Below are 8,784 nucleotides of genomic sequence, written 5' to 3'. Positions count from 1 at the left end.
CTTTGTCTAATGGCTGTGCATAAATAATTCTCAATATGTTTAATACAGATTAATCACGATTCATATCTATCAGAAGGTGTGAGGTTATACTTAAATAAATATTAATTATTTCTCTGTTGTTGTGTCCTTTATGGTGGATAAGAGCACACAGATAGAGCACAGTCTCAGTTTGAATAAATAGTCTGAACATTCGACATGATATTTTTAAAGACATTTTACCAATTGATTTTATTATAAAAAAAAAAAAAACATTTTTATTGAACCAGTTTTTTTGTGTTTTTGTCTGAGATTCTAACATAAAGACATTCAGACTGTTGAAGTGACCCAGAATAAGTCAGTGTGAGCTGCTGATTAAACGCTCAGTCTCAGAAACTCAGAAACCACAATGTTATTTCTGTTCAACTGAAACAACTGCATGATGTGAGAGAGCGCTGCTGCAGTCAGTAACACTTCTACACGTGTGTTAAGAGCGTTCTTACACTCGGACTGAACACAAGTCCACTCTCATGCAAAAAAAACAACATGTCTTGCAAAAACAACTGTTTTATAACAAACACAAATATTTTCCATACTTTAAACAATTAAAACCAGACCAAATGCAGGTTAAGTGTGTAAACAACCACAGTGAAACAACAACTACAGTAAACTAACACATTTACATAAAAAAATGTATTAATAATGTAATATATTTTTTAAGGTCCATTAAAAACAGCTGTAGTTTAGCGCTAGCAGTTAGCCACTCAGTGTGGACATCAGAATCCCTCCTTTCTTCCTCTCCATACGCAGCTCTAGATTTCCTATTGGCTTGCCATCAGATTAAATTGTAATTTGCTGCTCTTGTGGTAGTTTAGGAGGCTTTTTTCCCATCCTCCCTCCTTAAACCTTCCCCTTTTCCCTAAGACCATGCCTTGTGTCTGTGTGTCTGTGGTGTTATCCGTGCATGAAACTCGTTACAAGCTAACAGTGATATTGGAAGAAAATGGCTAACATTGACATTGATGAGATGCCAACATGGCCATAACATTATGACCACTGACAGGTGATGGAAACAACATTGAGCACTAACTATAGACAGCAAACTGGAGAGAGGGTCATGTGACCCCAAAGAACAGCTCACTTATACCTCTCGTGACCAAAGGTCAGCTGATGGATCCAATTATAGAAAAAAAGAATGTAGTAAATATTGCGGTAAAAAATGTAATGTTGGCCCCAGTAGAAGGGTATCAGAACGCCCGGTGCCCGTCGATATCTGTTCACAGCTAACATCATGATGCCAGAAACTACTGGACACCCCAGAGGTCTTGTGGGGTCGTAACCCAAGGGGGCGGACCTGCCCTGGTGACACAGGGGGAACCTACACAATACTGGGTGTAATGTTTAGCTTTGTAATGTTATGGCTGATTGGTGTATATAACAAATACTGTGATGTAGCTAGAAATGCTAAGTACTTAACTGCTGTGATTAATTTCTATGTCAAATGCTGTTAATGTCATGAAATAACACCGAACAAGCTTAAAAAAGAAGTGAATTGTTGTCATTAGAAAGTTAAAAACATTAAACATGTGGCTTTGACAGATTTTAAGGATGGAATATTGTGAGGACGAATAGTTAAGTATCAATTTTAATTGTAAACACTTTTTTTTACACAGGGCTATGTAGTTTAGGATTTTCCTTTAATAATAAAAACCCTCATTTAAAAACTGCATGATGTGTTTACTTGTGTTATGTTTGACTAATATTTAAATTGGTTTGATGATCTGAAACATTAATTGTTATTGTTTTAACGTTATGGCTGATTAGTGTATCTCACTGTTGCTTTAAACACAAAAATCACATGCATAGAATTATTTAAAAGCATGCAGCGCTTACTTGACGCCCCCCCATCCCAACACACACACACACACACACACACATCTGATGTAAACAATTAGCTCCATTGTTTCAGTTAAATGCTTGTCCAAATATAAATTTATAAGCAAGCTAAAGGTGGTAAAAGCAGACTAAAAGCAGACTATTAACTGTTGCCTAGTGCTAATTAGCTCTGAGCTAATTCTTAGCTGCTCATGGTATGTATAATGTTACAGATGATTAATATATTGTTGTATGCAACTTATTGGAGCTCATCAGTGCTATTGTACTGCCGTATAATGTCCTGGTATTATCATAGATCTTCTGTATAGTTAGCTATTAGTTACACAATGATTGTACAGATGTGGACATTAAGAATGTACGTTTTTTCCTGCAAAACGCCGCAATTCTGCACACAATCCCACAAGCAACATTTGGGAATTTAAATAAATGTTTTGTGCTTCACTGAATATCCACCAGATGGTGCATGGAAGGACTTTATCTAAAAGCCAGACCAAGTACAACAAAGAGTTGTGTATACTACATTTCCTGATAGTAGGCTACCTGATAATGTTAACTATGCGAATGTCCTGATCCGTGAATATGCCAACATATCTTATTTAAAGCGTAAAAATGTGTCGACATGTTCAGGCTTTTTATAATAATCATCATGTTTTTTGCTGTTTGTGTCCAGCATTTAATAAACATTTCATCCATTATTTAACCACAGCTGGAAATAATAGCTGGAATGTGATTCTGAATTTATGACTGAAATAAAGCTGTTCTTCGCCATGTGGAAACCCACGGCTCAGACTTTCACTTTACAAAAGGCAGCGTTCTCGGCCAGAAAAACACAAATATAGGCTACTCGCTAGATAAATACTGGCTTTTCCAAAACGACAGCGCGCTCCGATGTCAGCTGATTTATTTAAGTTATGATATCATATAACATTTTTTTGCTGTGTAGTTTATTTTTTGTGTGCATAAGACTTGCATTTCAATGAAATGTTTCATGGTGCTCCAGTCCGCCACTGCCCAAGACTTTCAAGACAATCTACCAGGTTTGTTTATTCTCCAGAGAAGCATAACACAACTGACCCTATATTTAATAAAAAGAATGGTATCAAAATCCAACCAGTCTGATTTAATTGGATTTGATTTAAAGGTGCACGTGCATATGTGCAAAAAGACGAAGTACAACAAAGAATACAAAAGTGTATAATTATTAATAAAGTTAGCCTAAACCAATATTGTTTTCAATTCTGAAGCAAACTTGATTTTGTTTTACAATATATCTTTCATGATGAATGTTTGTATACAGGATTTAAATATAAATGAGTGCCGTTGATCAAAAGGCTGATAAACGTGCTCGCAGATATAAGTAGATTTATTGATAAACCTGCAGACATACTCTACCAGAAATGCAACAAACAAATATATAGGCTACTGGCGTTGTATATACACCAGCGCGCTCAGTTACTGTAATCCCTCTTCTCACCTTTCATATACACTACCGTTCAAAAGTTTGGGGTCACTTTCTAACTCCATAATGGTTCCTGATTTTTAATTCTTTCTACATTGTAAAGGAATGCTGAAGGCGTCCAAAAAATGCATTAATCTTCTTTGAACGGTTAATGGTGAGATGTTTCTGCTACTTCTGCTCTGTAAAGACTTCATAACGCCTCTAATCTGAGGTGCTGTTAATTAGTCATTTTTCAGACTGATAACTCTAAATGAACTTCTGGTCTGTGGCAGAGGTAGGTTTTGGTCTCGCCCTCCTGGGATGGCCTTCATGAGAGCCAGTTTCATTATGGTGCTTGACGGAATTTGCAAATGCACTTGACAATACTGTTCTTGCAAGAGCTATTAGAGAAAGGCTGACCTCTGTGTCTTAAAATAACAACTGACTGTTGTTTTTCTTGTTGTTACGTAATTACCTAATTCCATATGTGTTATTTTATAGTTTTGAAATCCCCAGTATTGTTGTAGAATGTAGAAAATAAATCACTTAACAAAAACAAAGAAATTTGCAAGTGACCCCCAACTTTTGAACGATAGTGTAGGTGTGAAGTTATCAAGACGGTTCGCAGAATTGAGGGTTTAAAACGAATTAACAAGCCCGAGTAGACGTCTCTGCCTAAAATGTATTTTACCAGCAAAACATAGAATAAATAGGAATAAAATGTTTAATGGTACCAATTAAATCTGATGTCATAGTTGGATTGGATACTTAAAGTGTAATTCACAAATTTACTGGATATATTCAGATTTTGTAAAATAACGAAACCTGTTTCCTTCCTAGACCTTTTTTCCGCAGCACAATGAACTGAAGCTCAGCACGTCTACTGTACTCTCCTTGTTTTAATCTGTAATATTTAAGTGAAATATATTTAGCGTATAGGACTAAATATTCCTTTTAATTTATGGACAGGTGTACTGTAGGTGAAAACCTGTTGTTCAGTTGTTTCCTGCATGGAGAGTTTGTGTGTGTTTCTGCACGTCTCATAGGTAAAATGCAATTCTTGATAATTGTTGATAAGTGTGGGTTGTCAAAGTTTTTGTGGACATATAATTAGGAGAAAATGTAAATTAAGGATGTCTTAAAACATAATGCAGTAACTATTTATTCAATTGAAAACAGTAAAGGTGTTAATGTTTCGTACGTTCCTTTGCTCGTCCTTTCTGTTTGTGTTTGGGTTTCACTTTTTTCCATATACGTACAACTTATGGACAACAATGTTCCAGAAGCGATATTAAATATTAAATAAAGAAAATACACAATTTTGTTCCAATACAGTTTTATTCAATATTGAATACAGCAGACAGTATATGGCAAATGGTCACTCAAAGTCTTTGCAAAAGTAAGAGTAGTATGCATTTTTTTTTTTTTTAAATAAAGGAAAAAACTGATTTTTTTCTATCCAAGAAGTTCAGTAATTCTGTCTCTTATTTGCTTTTTGTTGCGGGCTGTGGTGTGGAATTTCCTAGCAACAGCACCGTAAATTGCTTGGGGCAGATTGGAGTGGAGGGGGCAGTGTGTTTTTCCCCTGGAACCATCATAGTTCACTGAACCTGCCCAGTTCTGGTGAACGTTGAGCAAAATCAACCATTTAAACAAACCAACAGCAAATCGATCTGCCCTTGGTCTGCCATCTGATCCTGTTGAATTCAGATATATTTGTTTCTCGAGCTCGATTGTCACGTGATTTAAAGTCACATCAGGTATGATCACTCCGTGTATGAGAGACCGGTGAACAGGATGATGAGAATGTGAAGTGTTTCTTAGGGTTTCAGGCAGTCTTAAACAAAATGATAAAACTGCTGAATGAAGACACTGAATATTCCAGAACTGGTGAACTGTGAAAGTCGATTATTGAACCAGTTGCCAGTTGATGGTTTGCAGGTCGTAGGTGAACTGTTGAACCCACTGATGCAAATTTTTTTTTTATCAATCTGCAATCTGGTACGGTCAGTCAGGGGTGTTGAGGCGGCTGGTGGAGAGCGACATCATCTCAGCGTCCAATGGTTGAGGTGGAAATGTCTCCAGCAGTGTCGTGTATTAGAATCAAATTTTCAGAGGACTGTTGAGTTGGCATCAATAGAGGAACATCGATCGGACTGTCTGTGGATGTAGACTGATCTACTGTTGGCGGATGTGACGTTATCTTCTGCTTCCAACCAACCCTGACCTCCAAACTCAGAAGCTACGTGTCATAGCCGATAACTGCTCCTTTAATCTGCTGGTTACAGCGGGGCGTCGACTGTTGATCAGAGTAAAGTAGCCTGTAAAAGTCAACATAAAAATCATTTAATACCTTTAGCACCACTGACATGTACAGATTGTTTAATGATGTTGCAAGAAAAATACATACCGTTTTCTTTTTTACGAGCCGGGTGTTCACAATTTTTTTTGTGCTTTGAGGCGACTTGTTCTCTTTTCCAGAACACTGTACAGACAGTAAAGAGTTAGGATACAAGTACAACAAAATTATAGTGTCATATAAAGTCAGTGGAAAAATCAGTAACTGAATAACTACTATATATTATTAAAAGGCTTTCTTACCCTTTGTTTTTTCCCCGCACAAACGGCAACATTCTTCGTGAAATAAAACGTCTTTGCCTCCATTTCTGTTGCTACTAATATCTGTAGGAACTGCAAATGCCTACAGTTGTTTCCTTCAATTTCTTTTTTTAGCTTAGGACCCTCCCTCCCCCTCCCTCCCCCCAAAATAGTGTGAATGTCTGCACCAATCACTAACCATTAAAATGTTAAGAATCAAATAAGTCAAAATAAATACAGATACGTGTTTCCGTTTGTGTGCACAGGCGGTGTGTGTGTGTGTGTGTGAATCTAAAGTAAGCTCCCCTCTCCCCGTCATCTTCTTACGCAGTTACCCTTCCAGAAAGGATTCAGACCATCTTAAATTGTTCACTCTTTGTTATATTGCAGCCATTTACTAAAATCATATAAGTTAATTTTTTTCCTCACTACTGTACACACACACACACACACACACACACACACATCACCCCATATTGACAGAAAAACACAGAATTGTTGACATTGTGCCACAGTGAGGGGCAACGAGTATGATCACATCATCATACTTACTGCCCACACACACACACACACACACACACACTGATTGCTGTTATTACTTTTCTTTTTAATAGTTTTCACAAGTGTCACTTTATCTTTGACTGCAGAGCTAAATGTCTGTATTTTATGTGTCTATATTTTTCTCAGTTTTTATGACTTTTAGCTGCTACTATTTTGATCTATACATTCCTGTTATTCTTCTGACTTATCCCTGAGCTTTGGCAATACAGATGTAAATATCTCATGTCAATAAAGCACCACTGATTCTTACATCTTGAATTCAGAAATGACTGACTGAATGCTGATATTCATAAACTCTTTCTCAGCTCATAATTTCCTGTTAACACAACTGCACATTATAGTATAGTACAGGTCTAGATGAGAAGTTATTTATAATCACACTTATTTATATCTGCTGACACCCAGATGATGATGACCTCTATTCTGAGTCTGCTTCCTCTCAACACATCACTGGCCACAGTGTCCGGGGACCACAAGGATGTTACGCCCCTGGATTAGTGATCAGGATGTAACATATTTATTAACATATTTATTAATTGAATATAAAAAACATCTTTACTATTTTAAAAACAAACACTAAAAAAACATCCAAACTTTTAAGGGAAAAAACAGGGTGTAAGACATTGAGTACAATCAAAAGTTGAAAAAGAAATAAAACAATCAAACAATAAAGATCTATCAGGTAGAGCAAATTAATACAAGAAAACAGTTTGGAAATAATAATGAATGTTTTAGTAATGAAAATGTTTTTGTCTGAATAACACATCTGTGTACAAACTGGGATGATTACATTTATATTGTTTTTCAGTTCTGACTTTTTTTCTCTTTAATTATTTTATTTTAACTTCTGCATAAACGTCTTGATGGCTCGTGTCTCTGGGTGTTCTGGAGGATGAAGGTTTCTTAGCAAAACTCACAGCTGCATAGTTCAAGACATCTTCATCATCAGCCTGATAAAGAACAAGAGACGTTTATAAACCAGAGCGGATTAAAAGACTAAAAAATAATGATAACATTGATATTCTGTTAAAAGTTATCTATTAAAATTCTCTCTACATTGTGGATTGTAGGTCAGATGTGTATTTATTTAACAGAACAAAATCACAATGAATAGAAGACTGGATTACCTGATTGGTGGGAGTTTGATGGTTGTTTGATGAAGCACCTGAACAATAATACACACAAGTAAAGTTTAAATGCACTGAAAACCCTAATAAGTTAATTGGACTAATTTGATTGAGTAAACTCGTTGCCTCAATTTAATTGAGTAATGGAATCTTCCAAAACTTGCATATTTAAGTTTATTTAACTTGGCGGTTTTGTAGACTGTACTTAAATCATTTAGTTCAACAAACTTAGCACTTATTTAATGTACTTAAAAAATTGCGTTCACTTGGTATAATTTTTTTTTAAGTGTACTTATATATTTAAGTTAACTTAACATGAAAATGTAACTTAAACCTGTTAAACAATGTTCTTATATTTGACTGCAAGCTTTGTGCACACCGAACTGAAATAAAACAATGAACAGCATTTTTAAGCTTAAATTTTTTTTATTAACAAAATGCCACAATTTTTCACCGGATAGAATGTTGGAGAGTATTTTATTAGGCACACAGCATGTACGGCATGAGCAGCACATTCACACAGAAACCACCATCCAATTCAGCCTCAGCATGAACCGGAGCACGTTTCACACGTCACCCCTTCCCCACACACACAAACAGGGCCGAAGCCACTAACCCAAACACCCTTCCCCAACATGGTGAACACACCGACATCCCCGCAAAGCATGCTGGTCGTCAGCCGCCGCCCCGCCCACGCCACATTCACATTTGTGAAAATTGACCTTTTGAAAATGTTTTTTCCCCCAAAGGATTAATCATGATTTTGAGTTCACAACACTTGAAATCTTAAGTTTATGCATTTTGATGGTAAATAAGTTAAATGAACTCATATTTTTAAGTGATGGGTCCAAAATGCAAAATTTTAAGTAATGTTTAGTCAACATTACTTGATTGTATAAGTAAAGACAACATTAGGGTTTACAGTGTGGAGAAAGAATTCACATTTTAGTGACTAAATTATACAGTAATCCTAATAATAATAATAATAATAATAATAATAATTAAAGTAAACAAACCTTTTCCTTGCTGTTTAAGTAAAACTCCAACCAGAGCCACAATTACAATAACAGATATTATATTGGTGGCTATTAAGGCAATAAACAGATTTGTATCTCCTGAAATAATAATATATAAATAAATAAATAACGCTTATATAAATTTTGGATTACACAGGGAATGTTTTAAATA

This window comes from Clarias gariepinus, chromosome 27 (genome assembly GCF_024256425.1).
Source record: "Clarias gariepinus isolate MV-2021 ecotype Netherlands chromosome 27, CGAR_prim_01v2, whole genome shotgun sequence".
Classification (NCBI taxonomy): Eukaryota; Metazoa; Chordata; class Actinopteri; order Siluriformes; family Clariidae; genus Clarias; species Clarias gariepinus.
Note: the sequence above shows the minus strand (reverse complement) of the source record.